The sequence below is a fragment of the Mesoplodon mirus genome (genome assembly GCF_964341445.2).
Source record: "Mesoplodon mirus genome assembly, chromosome: 16".
NCBI lineage: Eukaryota > Metazoa > Chordata > Mammalia > Artiodactyla > Ziphiidae > Mesoplodon > Mesoplodon mirus.
In genome coordinates this window covers 12213815-12232915 of record NC_138992.1, presented here as the reverse complement: position 1 = coordinate 12232915, position 19101 = coordinate 12213815, and the positions used below count along the sequence as shown (strand labels likewise).

Here is a 19101-nt window from a genome sequence, read left to right as displayed (position 1 = left end):
ATTATTCACGGTATGTGTAGAGGACCATTTATATGGACTCTCTATATAGAGGACTAAACGTAAATGAAACGTCTGTGAGTCGGAGACTAGTTCACTCAGTGAACAATGGCCCTGGCACAGGGGACCAGGTGTGGAAGCGTGAGGAAGTGCTGTGTGCGTGACGCAGGCAGATCTTGGGATGTGTTGTTGAGAAAGAAAGCAAGGAGCAGAATAGTGAGCTGTGTGAAACGTGTGCGTGTGTGGCAGGGTTGTAAGAGTTTGTATTTGCCCCGATTCTGTAAGGAGGCCCCAGAAACGAACACAAGTGAAAGCCTGTGAGCGTTGAGGGGGGAGGCTGGGCAGAGAGGGAAAGGGGCACGCAGGTGACTTTCGACTGTGGATCTTTGGGCATCGTTTGAATTTTGAACCATATTGAGTGTATTATCTATCATACATTTTATTTTAAAAATTCATGACCTTGTTAAGGTGAGACTGGGGTTATGGGTTTTGGGGAGGAAGACCACAGAGGTAAAGTGCCATTTCTGATCCATTCACATCAAGGGTAGGTACTATCAGCACAGCTTATACAAATCCCAGTGGAGGGACATTTACAAAATACTTGACCAATATTCTTTAAAACTGGCAAGGTCACCAAAAATAAGAAAAGTCTGAGAAGATGCCACAGCTGAGAGGAGCCTAAGAAGAGAGGACTAAATGTAATGTGGGGTCCTGGATGGGATCCTCGAACAGAAGATGAATATTAGCAAAAGACTAAGAAAATCTGAATCAAGGGCAGACTTCCGTTCATAATATTGTATCAGTATTGGTTCACTGTATGGAATGTATCATCTAATACTAATATGTGATGGCAGTGGGGGTGGAGATATATGATAATATAATTTGGTGTGAAGTATATGAGAACTCTCTGTGCTATACTCAGATTTTTCCATAAAATCTAAAACCGTGCTCAAAACTCAAGTTTATCTAAAAATAAGCAGAAAAACAATCATGGCCTCATTGGATTCTCTCGATACCCTATGAGTCATTTCTGAGGTTCAGAGAGGTCAGGTAATGTGCCCAGGTGCCCACAGCTGGGACGTGGTGGTAGGAACCCAGGTGTGGCCCAGCCTGGCAGGGGAGGTGGTGCCAGGCAAGCATGGAAGGGACCTCTGGGATGTTGTTGGGGCACAAGAAAGCGGAGCTAAGTCCTAGCCTAGTGTGGGCCATCTTGTAGGGAGCTGGGGTTGCAGAGACAGCCGGGGGTCAAATCCCAGGGGTCGCCTCGAGTGCTCTCATCACATAAAAATTGTCACTATGTGAAGTGATTGAGGTGTTAACCAGCATCTTATGGTCATCATTTTACAATATATACATGTATCAAATCATCACATTGTAAACTTAAAACTTACTGTTTTCTGTTCATGTCCTTAGACCTCAGAAGACCTTTACCTTCTCAAGAGTCTGTAGTGGGGTCAGGGCAGTTTGGGGATGGACCCAGATAAACCATGAGTGAAAAAGCTCCCGGGGTCTTCCTAGGCTGGCATCCTTTGAGTCCCTGAGGATAAGGCAGAACTTGCCCCCTCGCCTGGCTTTTAGAACAGGGTGTTCCCAGGAGGTGGAAAGATGGGTTTTCAATCAGATAAAGGTAGGATCCTGCAGAAACTTCCAGGGCCCTGTGGTCCCCAAGAGGTATGTCATCACACTCTGGGCCACACCGGTGAGGTAATGGGGGGTAGAAGAAGAAACAAGACCACTTAAAAATAGGAGAAAGGAGACTGTGTGTGCCTGCGTGTGGCGGCACGTGCGTGTGCGCGTTGGCGTGTGGGACTTGCATGGCCGCGTGGCAGCCGTGAGGGCCTGGAAACTTCTTCTTTTTAAATTTATTTTTATTTTATTTATTTTGGCTTCATTGGGTCTTTGTTGCTGCGTGTGGGCTTTCTCTAGTTGCGGTGAGCTGGGGCTACTCTTCGTTGTGGCGCGCAGGCTTCTCATTGCGGTGGCTTCTCTTGTTGCGGAGCATGGGCTCTAGGCACGCGGGCTCAGTAGCTGTGGCTCACGGGCTCATGGGCTCACTAGTTGTGGCTCGCGGGCTCTAGAGCGCAGGCTCAGTAGTTGTGGCACACGGGCTTAGTTGCTCCGCGGCATGTGGGATCTTCCCGGACCAGGGCTCGAACCCATGTCCCCTGCATTGGCAGGTGGATTCCCAACCACTGCGCCACCAGGGAAGCCCCAGGCCTGGGAACTTTTTAAACGGGCAGTTAGGCAAAGCTTGTGCCTCCTTTGAAGGGAACCTGATGGTCAGACATCCAGTTTACAAAATAGGTAACTGGGGAGCAGCAGTTTGACGTTGATAAGGAACCTTCATTTTGTAAAAGATTTTTAATCTCTCTGGTTTCCCTGATACAACATCTGGACCTTGACCTGGAACTTAGGTCGTGTGTACCTGTGGGGTCATGCGGGTGGTGCTTTTGGTGGTGATGCCACTGCTCCTGGTTCAGGGACTCTAAAAAAGGTAACTAATAATAAACACACCTGATGTTTATATAGGTTACCAGACCCTGTGACTTGACGTAATGACACATAGCAATGGTGTGGACCAGCGCAGAGCTGTCTTTGAATATTGAGAATAGTCGCCTTGCCTCATCTTCATGGAACTCATGGCAGTTTTCAAAGCATATAATTACATCGTGTCTACACATGGGGTTGAGCATTGTAAGATAGATGATGTGAATTTTGTCCTTTGGTCTCTTGTGTAGACTTATCAGTGGGTCGTAATCTCTTTGCCTTAAATTAAGAAAATGCTGTTCCAGAAAAGTCTAAACATTTTTTTTTTTTTGCTTTGAAATAGAACTTTAATTTGGAAGTATTCCCCTATATTCTTTTTTTTAACTTTTAGTTTTATATTGGAGTATAGTTGATTAACAGTGTTGTGTTAGTTTCGGGTGTACAGCAAAGTGATTCAGTTACACATATACCTGTATCTATTCTTTTTCAAATTATCTTCCCACTTAGGTTGTTACAGAATATTGAGCAGAGTTCCCTGTGCTATACAGTAGGTCCTTGTTGGTTATCCATTTAAAGTATTGTAGTGTATACATGTCCACCCCAAACTCCCTAACTATCCCTTCTCAGAAAAGTCTAAACATTTTATATGAAAGCAAGAAGGCAGAGGAATAAAAACAAACTCAAAAAACCAGGGTATGGGGAATCTCTCCTAAATTTTAAATATAAAACCTTTATGGGGGTCGGTGACAGTGAATAAGGGTGTTGTGAATAATTTGTGGACTTTTTTGTCACCGGAGCCTCTTGTGCCTGTTGGTCAGGTCAACGTGTTTGGGAGCGGGTACCTTTCCGCGGAGGTTTTTCACGTTCTTTGGGATGCGCTGTGGTTGTGTGGGAGGACAGAGGTCATGCAGTGGGATATTCCTGAGCTTCTGCTCCAGACCAGCCCCAAGCTGTGTGACCTGGCTCTGTAACCACTGAGGACCCCGTCATGGGCCTCATCTGTCTGCGGAGACGGTGGTTCGCACCTTGCAGGCTTCAGGGCAGAATCAGGTGATGGCCATCCAGTCCACGATGCTCTGATCCAGCGCAGAGACGTGGCCTCTTCTGTCTCCAGTGAGAGGATGCAGGCCAGGGTGTGATGGGCTCAGGTTAAGAGGCAGGGGTCGTTTCATCTCAGCCTTGGAGGAGGGGCAGTTTGGCCCAGGGGTCAGGAGTGGCAAAGATGAGACCTGATTCATTCCGTGTCAGGTCGCTAGGTTCTCTAGACCATGGTTTCTCCATGCAGGAGTGAGGTTGGCACAAGTGGTCTTCCTGGGCTCTGTGCCCTGCTCTTTTGTGGACTGGCTTCACTGGAGGAACCTATCAGGTTTCTCCGGCCCATGGCTCCCAGGCTGTAATCACTGTCTCTACTCTCGCCGTCCTAGGTGTGGAGTCAGTGCAGTCGCTCAGGTGAGGGCTCATTTAGACTTCCAAGTGCTTGTAGCCCCACCGGCGCTTTACGAGGATGACCTGGAGCTGGGTTGCCTGCCAGCCAACCATCTGTGATTTAGGGAGCCCATACTCAGGCTTAGGGGCACTGGGGGAGCTGCCTTGATTTCTGATTTTAGAATCCTTGGGGCTGAATCACAGCAGCAGTGATTGTGGTGGTTAGTTGTGTTTATTCAGTGAACGATCCCAAACTGAAGCAGCGGTGAGTGCAGCTGGCACAGAGCAGGTCTGCAGTTTCCAGGCCGAGCTGGGAGGCATCTCGAAACCACATCGCACTAACCCTGCATCCTGTTGCAAGGGGCTGTGAGCCCAGCGGCCCGCTGGAGAGACTCTTGGCGGCTTGGCCAGCTGGATGACTGTCCCTGCCACGAGTAAGCTTGGGGCTCATATGAGTTATCTAAATTCGGTTCATTTATTTATTTTTTTGAAGTCTACACATTTATTAAAAAGCATTTACAAAATGAAAAAAATACATAATTATTATAAATATATTTTATTTACACAAGTATAAAATTTCAAGGTTATTCAAATTTAACCAGAGGACTAAGTCTAATGAGAGAAGAAAAATTAAAAGTAAAGAATTACTAGTCCAACAAAGACATGCTTTTATCATGTTTATGGTACTTTAGGGGACAGGAGGCATTGGGAAAAATAATGAATAAGGGAAGGGCATGCCACTGAACTTCAAATAGACAATAACATTTTCTTCCTAAGCAAATGTAAAACCTCTGTATAGTTTTAAATTTAAATGATCATTTTCATGATTATAGCATTTCCAAATATCGGCTCTTCTAATCTATAAAAGAGACAAAAAGTGAAATAAAAACAGGAAATTCCTAAACAAAGTTTATACATCCTCATAATGGTAAATGAAATTAATTTGTTCTTAAAACCTAGTACAATTTCATATGAAAGTATACCATACACACATAAAAGAGAAAAATTAAATGAAAATAATATTTGGGATAATCCTGATCAATATCACAGGCCATAAATTTAAGAGTTGAAAAGACATCTTGAGACTTCCCTGGTGGTCCAGTGGTTAAGACTCTGTGCTTCCACTGCAGGGGGCGCGGGTTCAGTCCCTGGTTGGGGAACTAAGATCCCATATGCCACATGGTGCGGCCAAAAAAAAAAAAAAGACATCTCATCACACAGAATGATTACGTTTTCTCTAAGAAATATAAGATTCAGAGGAGTAAACCAATACTAAAATTATGTCACAGAAAATTCTTAGTAAATAGTCTCACAAAATCTTCCACCTTGGTGGAAGTGCTGTTGATGTACTTTTAAAAGCACTTTTAAATATCACATCTTGAAGTGAATGTTCTTCTTGCAGTCTACTCTGAATCAGCTGTAGCATCCTCTGCCACTCTTTTTGCTGTGGTGAAAGATCAAATATTGCTGGTTTGTAAACTAGACCATCTGCAGATGCAACCATTGTTTCTGCTAAATCCAATACATCTGCTCCGATATACTGACGCTTCATGGCAACAGTAATATCTATATTGATTATCAATTTGCTGGAAAAATCTTTGTCTAGTTCCTATTCATATTTCCTCCATGTATCTTGATATACTGAAAGTTCCATTATAGTTAATAAAGCCATAGTGGTAAACGCTGTTAGAGAAACTGTACCCTCCACTGGCTGAAGTCTCTACAGAGCTGTCTGGAACTTTCGGAAAGGCATCCAACTCTTTCACCAAACTTAAGGTTTTCTTCTGATTCAGTCGCCTCATCTTCAGGAAAACCTTCTTCTTTCACATAGTCACGCTTGTGCTACGGTCCCAGCCGACCGCCATGTTTCACAGCAACCCAGTCGCCTGGGCTCCTGTTTACCTCCCAGTTCATTTAGACATGTCACGTCATTAACCTGTTGGAAGCTTTGGGTCAAGAGGCAGTGAGGTGTAGTGGTTAGTGCATGGCCCCTGGTGCTAGCCTGCCTGGGTTCGAATTCAGCTGTGTGATCTTCAGTGTGATATTAACCTCTCTGGGCCTCAGCTTTCTCATCTGTGAGAGACGGAATTGTGACAGTTCGTTAAGGGAGGTGAAGCCCTTGGCACAAACTAAGGGCTTAGTAAGATGTGAGCTGATGATGCTGGACCTTTATTACTATTAGTGAACCTGCCCTGGCTTCTCCTCCCTCCCAACCCCATAGCAGCTGATCTCACAGGCCTGTTCCGCTTGGACAGTGGGGCCCCTGAGGGCAGGGCTCCTGGGTCTTGGTCCTTTCCGCTTCTGCGGCGTCTGATGTGGTGAGTGCCCAGCTGCGTGGAGAGGTGCTCAGTCAACAGTGACCAGGTGTGACTCTGGGGGTATAGAGTTGCTCTATGGAGAATGAACACACTTCTCTCTCAGGCTGTGCAGATTTCCGATTGGAAAAAGTTGGGGGCGTAAGGTTATCGAGCATCTCTCATGGGCAAGATCGTCTGTTGCCGGAGCCTAGAAGTACACAGTGGAAGGACAGTGGGTCCTGAGGGACCTGGACTCCAGGAGAGGAAGCCACAAGGAACCTCCTAAAGAACTAGCAGCAGTGGAAATGCGGGGCATTAGTGAGAGTGAGTAGGTGAGTTGTCCCAGTAGGAGGCCAGGCAGGGAAAGGGAAGGGCTGGCTTTGAGGATCTCTGGCAGGCTGCCTGGAAGAGGTGGCGTGGGATTGACCTAGGATTTTGTTTGGGGGGAGAATGGTGTGTAGGGGCTTCTGCCGGTAGAGGCTCGGGTTTACCTAAGGGGGCTGCAGGGGAGGCCCCATGGTGAGTCGGAGGGGGCTGCTGGCTGTGGCAGAGGCTTTCTGTAGGGGAAATGCTTATGACTGAACTGTCTAAAAATGAGTGAGAGAGAGGCGGGTAGGGAGAGAACACGAGGAGAAGGAGGAGGGGAAAGAGAGGGATCCAGAGAGGGAGGGAGGAGCCGGATGCTAGTTAAGCCTCTGAACAGCATCCGAGTAATGTACGCTGCTGGTGGTCACTGTCCCCCAGGGGCATGCTCCAGCCCCGCCCTCCTCTGTCCTGCCACCCTGTCCTTTCTCTTCCAGGCTCCCCGCTCCCTGCACGGCCCCAGAAGCCAGTGAGTGGGCATCCCAGCCATTTCCTGCCCCGCGGGCCGCCCCCCTCCTCTGATCCCAGTAGCCCTGTGCAGGCGTGACCTCGCCCAGTGACCGGGAAGCGGGGCTCCCGTTCCCGCCTGTTTACCCTGGCGCAGCGGCAGGGAGATGGGGTCACATGGGGGCCTCCCACTCCCACCCTGGCATGCCAGCTGCATGAGTCGCCAGCTGTGGGCACAGGTGGGTGGGCAGGGGGCATTCCTCAGGACTGACTCTCCCCAGCCCGCCTGGCATGGGACCCCCTGCTTCTGGGGGTGGCTCTAGGGCGATGGGCCAGCCAGTTCTGCACGGGGCCGCTGAGTCACGGTCCTGAAGTGTGTCCTCTGAGTCACGCTGCAGCCCTGTCCTCCACAGCGAGTCCTTTGTGGGACTTGCCTGGGCCCGAATGGGCATTTGACCCTGTGTGCCGCTGGCCACCCTCGAGTTCTCTTGCTCCCCCCGCCCCATTACAGGCCCCATCCCAAGTCTGCCTCGCAGGATCGGCTGCATTCCTTCGGGATCCAGAACCCAGGAGTTTGACTCTAGCCAGTGGCTGAGTTACGGGAAGGAAGCGTGGGCAGATTTAGCAAGCTGGGGCAGGAGCGAACCAGACAAGATCTGGGGGAGGACGGCCGGGTCACCTGTCCTGACAGGGCCACAGGAGGAGTGTTCAAATCTCCTGTGTCTTGCGTATTTTGCGAGCATCTTGAAATGACCTTGAAAACCCACCCCGTGAGGGACCAGGTGAGACAGTGACATCTGTGTATTGGCACTGACTGTGGTGTGTGCAGTTAATTCCTGTCCAAAGATGTCAGGCTCTGTCCTTATACCCATTTCTGGTGGAAGAAACTGAGGGTTTAGTAGAGGACGCTTGCTCAGGGCCCGTGAGCTCGAGAGCGGTGTGTCTGGAGTTTGACCCCAGACCTCAGTTCTATGTTAGATTCTCTGATTCAAGTGCATTGGTTTGTGTGCTCCTTTCGTCCCCTCTCTTTCCTTTTTTTTTTCTTCTCTCCTTTGCCGCTTAGCTGCTGGAGTCTTCCCCATGGAAGGCAGCTGTCAGCAGTGCAGGAAACCACTTAATAGTGGCAGCCAGTGGAAACTAAAGTGGCATCTGGAGTCCTGCTGTCGCTGTCAGGCCTGCAGCCTGAGCCCTGAGGGCAAGCTGGGGCGTGGACTTCAGCCACTGGGATGGAGAAAGCAGCTGTAGGCCTTGACAGTGACGACCCCCAAGGGTCTGTGTCTGGGAGGCGGGGACGGGGATGCGGCACAGTGTGAGGAGATTGAGTAGCTCCTTGATTCTGAGGGGAGACCCATGTTGAGGCTGCCGGGTGCTGGGGAAGCCCCCTGGGGTTCAGGTTCTAGATGTACCCCCTCTTTAGTCAGGAGGCTTTGGGAGCGTCATTTTCTTTCTGCTGTTGTCAGTTGTCCCTTACACAAAGAGAGGAAGTTGGGCTAGACCAGGGTGCTAGCACCCTCCTTTTTTCCCGGGAGGGGGGAGGGGGGCGGGGACGTCTGCATGGGGGTGAGGGGATCGGAATCTGCATTTGTAATGAGCTCTCCAGGTGAGGTGGAGAACCACTTTCAGGTCAGCCCCTGAGATGCAGGCAAGGCCTTCCAGTCTTCCTGCCCTTGGTGGTCTCAGCCAGCGAGGATGCTCAGGGCTGACTGGGCTGCTCCGAAAGGGTTTTGTTGGGCCTGTGTTTGAAATCATTTACCGTAACAGCCCATATATTTCGTGTAAAAACTGGGATTTCTGGCTTCACTTGGGGTGGGTGGTGGGTCCCACTTTCCCAGGGCCACCCTGGCTGGTGCTGCCTGTAAAGGCCCCAGGATCTGGATTCAGTTATTACCTTCACAGTGTAAACCCCCAGAAGACTTAGGCCAAAAAGGGTGGCTGTGAGGTCTCTATTAAGTTGAGGTTCTCTCCGGCAGTGGGTGCGTGAGTGAGATGGGGAGTGATATTGAAGTGGATGCTTTTTGAAGACAGATGTATTGGCAGAAAGGCCAGATGATGAAGTGGGGTTTCTGGTCTTGATTGAAAGTTTCAGTGCAGTCTTCTGTAAGGGAATGATGGTGATCTGAGTTTCTAGAACCGTGGCTGGCCCACACGAGGTGGCCAATATCATATGAATTTGAGTGAAATCTGATATAGAGCATTTCTGTGACCTTTTCGACCACTCCTGATGCTGTCTTCTGTTACTATACCTGAAGTTTCATTAAGAAAAGTTTATTTTATTTTATTTATTTTATTTTTGGCTGCGTTGGGTCTTTGTTGTGGTACATGGGCTTCTCATTGCGGTGGCTTCTCTTGCTGCGGAGTACGGGCTCTAGGCCTGCGGGCTTCAGTTGTTGTGGTGCACAGGCTCAGTAGTTGTGGCACACGGGCTTCGTTGCCCCGTGGCTTGTGGGATCTTCCTGGACCAGGGATCGAACCCGTGTCGCCTGCATTGGCAGGCAGATTCTTAACCACTGTGCCACCAGGGAAGCCCTGAAGATTCATTGTTTAATGGCACTTTTATTTTATTTTTTAAATTAATAGTAATCTTTTATTCATTTATTTATTTTTATATTTATTTTTGGCTGTGTTGGGTCTTCGTTTCTGTGGGAGGGCTTTCCTCTAGTTGTGGCAAACGTGGGCCACTCTTCATCGCGGTGCGCGGGCCTCTTCACTATCGCGGCCTCTCTTGTTGCGGAGCACAGGCTCCAGACGCGCAGGCTCAGTAGTCGTGGCTCATGGACCTAGTTGCTCCGTGACATGTGGGATCTTCCCAGACCAGGGCTCGAACCCATGTCCCCTGCATTGGCAGGCAGATTCTCAACCACTGCGCCACCAGGGAAGCCCAATGGCACTTTTAAATGGGAGGAAAGCTGAGTATTTTTTCCTCCCAGTGTTATCATGCTTGTTGGCAGTTGGCTCCCTCATTTTGCACAATTTCAGGTGATGGCTCGGCTGTCCAGCTCCCTAACGGTATTCTTGCATTCTTAGCACAAACAGAACGACTAAGTGTGGGTTCTTATCTTATTGGAAAGCAGAAGAAAAAATAAGAACCAACATTTCCTGGACGGCCAACCCATACAGGCATGATGGTACAGGCTCTTTACTAAGGATCGACATGTAGGTTAAGCAGCTTGGTCACGGTCACACAGTGGCAGAGTCACAGTTTGAGCCCCGGTCTCTGTCTCTTGAGCTTGCTTTCCTCCCACTACCCTGGACTACTTCTCCTAAATAACTAAGTGGCCAGTATAGTACAAGCCGTAGTGCATAAGAAGCTCTGAGGCTGGGACAGAAATGTCCATAGCCAGCCTGTGGACTGTTCACACAGATCCGATTCCCCACTGGGTCTTGTTCAGTATCTTTGTGCTTTCTGTCTGGATTGAGTAGACAGACAAGGCTGAACTTGGGAGGCATTGGTGCGAAGTCTTATCTGTGCTGAGTCATCTGAGGTTGATCTTGGGTCTGGTATTTATTTAACCTGCCTTAGCCTCAGTTTCCTTATCTGTAAAATGGATGCGATAGTACCTAGGTCAAAGGTGGTTGGATGAGCCTCTCACAGATGCAGTGTCTGGTATCGATACATGGGAGGCCCTCAGCCATCATTTCTTTCTTCGTCCCTACAAGTAGAGGGGCTGAGTTACAGGTCCTGAGGGGAGATCGCTTTCTCTTCCCACCTTCAATGTGTCATCTCCCTCTCCTTAAGCTTGTATTGTCTGGGTGTGGTGAGCCCCAGGCCTAAGGTCGCCCTACAAACCGACTGGTGGCAGAAAACCCGTGAACACCTCCTTTCACATGGGGCCCCGTGACTGGCTGGCAGCTGCCAGCAGTGATGGGAACGGGTGGTGCCCCAGGGGCTGCGGGAACGGTGTGTGCAGATCCGGGCAGGACGACTTACTGGAACCACTGGGCAGCCCTGTGAAGGGCACTGGCTGCCGGGCGGAGAGCGGAGGAACGGGTTTTGGCAGTGGAGGTGGTGCTACAGGACGCAGAGCTCCTTCTGGCGGAATGGGTTCCCCGCTGTGGGCTCTGGGGTGTGGTATGGGACCAGGAACGGGCTGCGCCCCCAAAGACACCTCTGGGAGGCACAGAGAGGTCTGGGCATCCCAGCTAGGGGCATTTAGGGAAAGGATTTCAGGGGCTTTAGGAGTGGGAGGGGACGTACACGGGGAGACTTGCCAGGCTGGTTGCCTGCTGAGTGGTCTCGTAAAGAAGAGGAGTTGATGACCGTGTACTAGCGTGTGAGTTCTCACTCTCCTGCCGAGTTTATCACTTCGCTGTATGGCGGTGTCTCTCTCTCTCCTGCCGTGTGACCTTCTCAAGAGCAGGGGACATATATACACTACCAAACGTAAGGTAGAGAGCTAGTGGGAAGCAGCCGCATAGCACAGGGAGATCAGCTCGGTGCTTTGTGACCGCCTGGAGGGGTGGGATAGGGAGGATGGGAGGGAGGGAGACACAAGAGGGAAGGGATACGGGAACAGATGTGTATGTATAACTGAGTCACTTTGTTATAAAGCAGAAACTAATTAAAAAAAAAAAGAAAAAACTCCTTGCAGAGTGCCCTTTCTGTTGAAACGTGTTGATGGCCGTCAATGACCCACAGGCAAGATGTGAACTTTGGGATGCCACCGTGGATATGTCACCTCGCCTTCCTTCTTCTCTGTCGACAGAGTGGCATGTCCAGAGTGGCATCCGAAAGACAGAGATGTCTTACTTCATCTCTTTCTGATGGTTTTACCTCCCTCTCTCCTTTCTTCTGTGCTTCTATCTGTTCTTCCATCTATACTCCTACACTTCCTTCCACCCTTCCGTGCTTTTTTTCCTTCCAACCATCCTTGTATATATTTCACTCCACCCAGCCACCCTTCCATCCAGCCAGCCTTCTACCCATCTACCCAGCCATCTAATAGTCATTGCCTACCTACGATGCATGGGACACTGTGCCTGGCTCTGGAGATGCACAGATGTTCTGGTGGGAAGCCATGCATATAACTAAGTCCTCATAGTACAGTCAGGTAGGTGCCGTAATAGTACTAACGGGTACGTTGGAGCATATGGCGGGGAGTGAGGGTTCAGTGTGGGTGGCCCAGGGACAGTTTCGCTGGAGAACTGCTTGAACTGAGTCTCAGAGGATGACGTGGTTCTCGAGGCCTAGGAGGGTCAGGGAGAGGAGGCAGAGGTGAGTCTGGAGGCCCCCAGACCTTGCTATGTATTGATAGAACTGTAAGGCATGGATGGACTCAGGCCAGAGGTCCACCTGTAGACGTTTATTAAATCTTTGTTGCCTTGTCACCCTAGTGCCCAGCACGCAGTATGTTCTTGATAGCCATTAGTTCACTTCCTTTGCTGTCCTTTCCAGAAGTGAGTTCCTTTTGTATCCTTGCCCTTGTCCACAGTTCGAGTCATTGGCCTGGTGAGTTAGCAGCTGCCGTGAGAAGCACGTGCCCCAGTGGGGTGAGGTGGGCCGTGTCCTGGCAAATAGCTCTGAATCTCCCCCTTCAGGTCTACCTTGACTCGAGCCCCAGTCTCAGAATCAAGGGGGAATTAACAGGAAAACAAACCTCCCTCCCCCGCTCCCTGAGCCTGCTTATTTGTAGACATGTTGGAAAATACAGATGGCAGATAATCCTGATGCTCCGTGATAGTTGCTCTTACCATCTGGCTCTCTTGCTTCCTGCCTACGATGGTTTCATATCTCGACTTTGTTCACTTAACCTTCATCCTGACCCTTTCCCAGTGTCACTCAGTTACGAAAACTTGTTTTGAGCAGCTTTCCCACGTGTCATCATGTAACTGTGCAAGAAAGGTACTCTGTCACTCATTTTTTCTCCTGTTGTAAAATGAGGATCATCACAGCCCTTTCTCCGTGGGGTTGATGTGAAGGAGAGGTGAGGAAAGTTCATCCAGGTGCCCCACCTAGGACGGCACAGAGCACGTGCTGCCGGTATTTCTGTCCTTGTCATCTTTGGCCAAGTTAGGACTGCTGGGCATTCGTATTTCCTTCTGCTTTGCCTGGTATAATGCACGAACCTTTTCACACATCTTTGGTTGTTTTCCTGGCAGAGCCCCCCAGAAAGGTTTGAGGAGTTTTATAGAGTCTTGATACAGTGTGGCATAACTTTCCAGGTATAGTTCACCCATAGCCACTCCGCAGACGGTGCTAGGGGTTACTGGGGCAGCCTCCTGAAGTGTGAGCATCTTAATTCACGCAAGGAGCCCCATAGCGGGCGTGGAGCTCTGTGATCAGCAAACACCCAGAACAAAACCATGTTCCTGTTGCTTTTCTTTGACTACTGCTGTGATTGACCAGCTTTTCATGTGTATTGCCTACTTGTGTTTTCTCAACTGGTCATTTCCTTTGGTGTGTTTAGCAGGGTTTTTTTTCATAGAGTGGTAAGATCTGTCTCGACTAACTTGCGGATTTTGCAGATGGGGTACTGGTGAGTCCCACTGGACCCTTTGTTAGGCATGCGGAAATGACGCCTTCGTTTCTGTGGGGTACATTTCATTACAAATCTGCATCTGATTGTGGTAGCAAAACCGTGCTTTGCAAATGAATGCAGGGGGGCCTGTCTCATTAATCTGGGCTGTTGCCAATTTTAAATATTCCTCCCTAAGCGGTATTTGCCAGAGAGCTTCTCCCTTCTCTCTTCCTTCCTTTCCTCATAAGCAAAATAAAAAGTCCTGCTAACTTTCAGATGTCTTTGCAAACGTCAGCTCTTCAAAGAACTCCACCCTTGAACCCCCAGATTCACTGCTGATGGGGGTTGAGCTGGCATCTCCTTCACAGCCTTGGTGGCAGTTTCTAACGTAGTGGATGTTTTAGGAACATTTGTGTACATTCCTCCTGTAGACTCAGATCTTTTCCAGGGCAGGGACCTTGTCTCTTATTGCGTCGTATGTGTTCCCTCAGCCCCTCGTGCAAGGCTTGGCAGTGGATACCCAGCGTGGTAAAATGACTTGTGTGGATATGGCTGACCCAGAGCTTGACCGGGCCACCTTTGAGCTGGATCTCCCAGGACCCTTTGCATCTGTGGCCAGAGCTTGGCTTTGATGTCTGGGTGAGCAGAGCAAAGGTCGGCTGGCATGGCAGGGCCTTGTCCCTGCGCCCCGCTGGCGTCAGTCCCTCTGGGTTGTTTCGGCTCATTGAGCACAGAGCAAGATCTAGGGGAAAAGTTGGGACTGGCTTCCAGGTGAGTGCCCGGTGACGGCCAGCTGTGCCCTCTGCTTGGCTACACCCAAGTCCTGGACTCCGTGTGGCTTCCTCGGGCCGTGGAAGGAGAAAGACGCTTCTTCGTCATGAGCAGAGGCATGAAACCACCGGAGAACTCTGGTTCCACCACTCCAGGGCCCGTCCTGCTGGCAGGAGGAACCGCAGGTGGCCTGTGGGTTGGCAGTGCGGGTGGGGAGGGGGAGGAAGTCTGCACGGTGGTCGGGGTAACCTCCGCGCAGGTTGGAATGCTTGGTTCCTGGGTGGCCAGGGCTGGGGGAGGTCTCGGGTTGGAGGGGAGAGAGCCCACCAGCTGGAATCGGAATGGGGTGCCGCCAGTCCCCTGCTGTGTGAGTGTGGGCTTGGTACCCGTCTCCGGGAGACCCAGCCTCCTCTCCTCTCGGGAGTGTGGAACTAACTAGGCCTACTCTCAGGGCTTGTGGGCAGAGGCAGTGACGGGATGCCTGTTCCTGGCACTTAGCAAGTGCCCGGTGGATGTTGCCTTTACTTTCGTTCTCCCCATCCACCTCCCACTTCCGTAACTGACACACGTTGAACGTGGCAGAAAATTGCTAACATTGGGAAATTCTCAGCGGAGTCAGTGAGAACTCAAATTGGAGGTCCTCAGGGCCGCCAGAGCACCAGACGAGAGTGGCGAGGCTGCCCCCGTGCTGGAAGGGATCCTGCTAGGAGGCTGAACTCGCAAGTCCGGGACCCGTCTGAGACCTCGGGGTCCGTGTGGGCCAGAAGCCCACGTTGCACTCCCAGGCCCGCTCCTTGGAGCTGAATGACCCTGGGTGCATGTCTTGCCACTCTTCCCTCACCTGTGAAGTGGGCGTAGGGGGGATCACTGCACCACAGGTTGGATGAAGACCCTCGAGATGGACGGTGGTTGGAACCGTCCAAGAGCCGCTGGGATCAGGGCTGGCCTGGCTTTTCCATGGGGGAGGGGTAGGTAGTGATCTGCGGGGTTTCTTTTTGTGGGGCTTCTTTTCTGGGGGCTTTTCAGGCACAGAGCAGCCTGGGGCCTGACACAGATATGGATGTAGTTGGGAGGATAATCCAATAATTACCCCCTGCCCCCCGAAGACGTTCACATCCGAATCCCTAGAACCTGTGAATATTACATGTTAGGCGACCAAAGGGGTATTCAGATTGAAGGTGGAATGAAGGCTGACCTTAATATAGGGAGATTATCCTGGATTTTGCTGTGGGCCCAGTGTCATCACAAGGGTCCTTAAAAGTGGAGGAGGGAGGCAAAGAGGAGGTCAGAGTGACTTGATGTGAGAAGTAACATTGCTGCTTTGAAGATGGGGGAAGACACCATCAGGCAGGGATTCTCCCCGACCCCCCAGAGCCTCCAGAAAGGAATGTCGCCCTGCTGACAACCCAGTGAGCCCCCATTTGGACTTTTCACCTCCAGAACTGTATTTAGTTCATTTGTGTTGCATTTAAGGCATGGAGCTTTTGGTCATTTGTTCTGACAGCCCTGGGAAGCTAATGTGATGGAGAAAGCATTTTTGGCCACCCTTTGTTTCCTGCGGGGTGGGAGCTGGGGACCATCAGAGGGGAATGTCCTTTGGGGGGTGTGGCGCTGACAGACAACCCTGTATTTGGGCATGGTCATCGGTGACCGGGTCCTCCGAGACCTGCCTGGTGACCTGGTGGGGAAGGCTTGGCTAAGCAGGTGTGCTGAGATCCATGTGATAAGGGCTTGTGTCAATGCCAAATGCCCATCACCTCTCCCTCTGACAGCCCAGCCCTTGGCTCTGGCAGCTTGGGAAGAATGGAGTAACGGTGTGTTACGTGCTGGGAGGGACCCCTCCCCGTCTTGCCCTGCTCCTTTAAGTTTTAATTGTCGGTCTGTTAGAGTATTTCTTAAAGCATCTCGGGAGTGCTCGACAGGTGCACACTAGGCTCAGGGGATGAGCCCGTCCATCCAGCAGGTTGGCTGTGCCTAGGCTCAGGGCCTGGCACCTTCTCAGTCTTTCCTGCCGGGGCCCTGCTGAGCTGCCTGTTCAGGGTGTGTGGCCAGCAGCCCCGCTGCCTGTCTGCTTTCCTGCCCTGACCCACAGGAATGGGTTCTCAGGTAGCAGTGGGGGCTGGATGGAGGTGACCCTGGCCCCGGCGGTCCCACTCTTGGAATGCAGGCCCCGAGCCTTGCCTCAGTGAGGCCATTTAAGAAGAAGCCATATTGTGTCTGTGAGGGGTTTCTCACTAATACTGTATGTGTGTGTGTGTGTGTGTGTGTGTGTGTGTGTGTGTCAGGGGTGGGTTCCATGTATAGGATGCCATTAAACGCCTCTTTAAAGCCAATCCAGGACAGCTCCCGGGTCATCATCACCTGGGCCTGACTGGTACTGGGGTGGAGTGGGGCTGCTCCCCTGAAGGGTGAGGCTGTCCTGAGTGAGTGGCTCTCTTTCTGCCCTGGGCCTGGTTCGGCTGGCCTCAGGTGCCCTCCTGGGTCCTGCTCCAGAGCTGCCTGGAGCAGCTGGCTGGGTCACCCAGAATGTGAGGAATGGCTGGGGATGCTGCCCGGTCTTGTGTTTGGCCTCAGCCAAGGTCAAGTTGTCAGGGAAGATGAAGCGGGAGAATCTCACTTGTGGGGAGGACAAGTCTTGCGGGGCCAAGACTGCTGTCTGGCAGCTCTTTTATATGCAAACCTGACCCATCAGCTCCTCTGCCTGGACCGCCCCCATCTCCGCTGCAGAATCCTGGGGTTGGCGGCAGCATGCAGACACCTGGCCGGAATGACAATGAGCGATTGTGGAGGATGCTCCACTGGGAGGGCTTTGCTGAGCCAGCACTTACTTCCCTGCATTTCCAGCCCGCTCTCCTCTCCTTCTCTGGCAAAGGCCAGGCCATTGGGATGGTAATGCCCTCTCGGCTGTCCTGGGCTCCAGGTGAAAAATGAACTCGGAGGCTTGCCCTTGAGGCTATACAGTCTCATTTTTTTAATGCAGATATGCTGGGGGGATTGGGGGGATTGGGGAGAGTGGAAAAGGGGCCTGGGGAGTCCTAAGTCATGAAACGGAGGTGGTCTGAGCTGTCACCCCTCCTGGGGCATCTCCTTTGACGTGAATGTGCCAGAGGTCCCAGGTCATCTACCCCCGCCCCCGATCAAATTACCTTGTGCTGCTTCCTGGTGAATCTAAACTATGCCTTCACTGAGGGTGGGAGGTCCACCACAAACCATTATGAAAGGAAAATATAAGAAAAGAGCAATGACATAGTCCCAGTGGCATTGTATTTGGGTTTCTGTGATACTGTCCTCATCCGCCAATAGTTTTTCCCTTGACTTGTAAAATAATAACGTTTTTTCCTTATTATAAAATAATTCTTTGTTTGGCAAAGAAGTATGTAGCATTTCTTATAAACTAGGCAACTGTTCTCAGCCCTTGGCAAATATTAACTCATTTAATTTAATCCCGTGGCAGCCCTGGGAGACGGTGCTGCAAGGCACAGAGGTTAGGTGACGCGCTGAGGGCACAGGATCGCTTCCTGGAGATGACCAGGCAGTACTGCTTCAGGGTCTGTAACCTTCTCTCTGAAAAGCAGAAAATTAAAAATGTTAGTTCTGCCACCCAGAAATAAATACTCTCAGTATTTCCAGAATTTGGGGGCATAGTATAGATGTATCATAGTTCATTTTACTATATTAATTGCCCATAATTTGAATTGGTTTCTTTTTAAAAAATGGTCCTTGCATATATACCCATGCATCCTGGCCTTACTTCCTCTTCACATGTTAATTTTTTTAGTGGCATCTCTTTCCTTTTGAAAAGTTTACTAGACTTTAAGAATGGCTTAAAATTTCCCCCAGACCCTCCCATAGGCACTGCCTCAAGGCAGTGTCTTCAGAGCATACTCTGCTGCTGCTCTGGAGTTGCTTCTGGTCGACGGAGTTTAGTTGTAAGCAACTTAGCACAGTGTTGACCGCAGTGATGAGAGTGACCAGAGGCCTGTGGGCCAGGTTTGGGAGGAAGTCCAGTGAATGAGTTAACAAACTTGCAGGTTGCATATTACATCTTAAAATTAATTATTTAAGCAGTCATTAGTAAATCATTGAAGCTGACATTATTATTCTTTATTATTAAATAACAGGATGTTGCTAATGCTATCAAGCATTAATTATTTAAGTCTCATTACTGGGTACTAAGTTTTATAGCGTTTGACTAACATCGAAAGTCAGAGGAACAAAGCCGATGTGAAACAATGGCAGCTGTTTTCTGTTAGGATAGCCTCCCTCATGCTTTCCCCAGAGCTTGAGGACCTGGTTTTATAGTACCGTTCCTTGAAACTCCATGATTCGGAAGTCTGAGAACGTTTGTCAATTTTTTTCTTTTTTTTTTTTTTTTTTTTTTGCAGTATGCGGGCCTCTCACTGTTGTGGCCTCTCCCGTTGCGGAGCACAGGCTCCGGACGCGCAGGCTCAGCGGCCATGGCTCACGGGCCCAGCCACTCCGTGGCACGTGGGATCTTTCCGGACCGGGGCACGAACCCGGGTCCCCTGCATCGGCAGGCGGACTCTCAACCACTGCGCCACCAGGGAAGCCCCAACCTCCCTTCTTGAAGGGGAAGGTGAGGAGAAGGTGGCCGGGAGGACAGGCAGCACTGTCTCCCTTAGGTATAGGCATTTGGTAAATGTTTGCTGAATGAAGGGAAGGCGGAGCATGTGGTGAAACTGGTGATTTCATTCTGCGTTCCCTGGCCGCAGCTCTGGGTGCTCTTGCACTGTCCACACAGATGTCCTCTTTAGCTAAAGGAACCTCCTTCTCCCACTTACTAGCTATGGGATTTTGAGAAAGTGGCTCAGCATCCTTGGACCTCGGTAACTTTATTC

The 19101-nt window shown here is 50.5% G+C and overlaps 1 long non-coding RNA gene across 23 annotated transcripts in view; it reads left to right on the top strand.

Annotated features, from left to right (window-relative positions):
* The window catches only part of LOC309792220, a 365358-nt gene that overhangs the window by 37254 nt on the left and 309003 nt on the right, over positions 1–19101 (top strand). The window contains exon 1 of one of the 23 annotated variants that reach the window (XR_014291640.1): positions 14143–14427. The exons of the other annotated variants lie outside the window; for them this stretch is intronic. This is a non-coding gene — a long non-coding RNA (uncharacterized lncRNA). Of the gene's footprint in view, positions 1–14142; positions 14428–19101 lie in introns of those variants that run through there. 23 annotated transcript variants of the gene reach the window in all.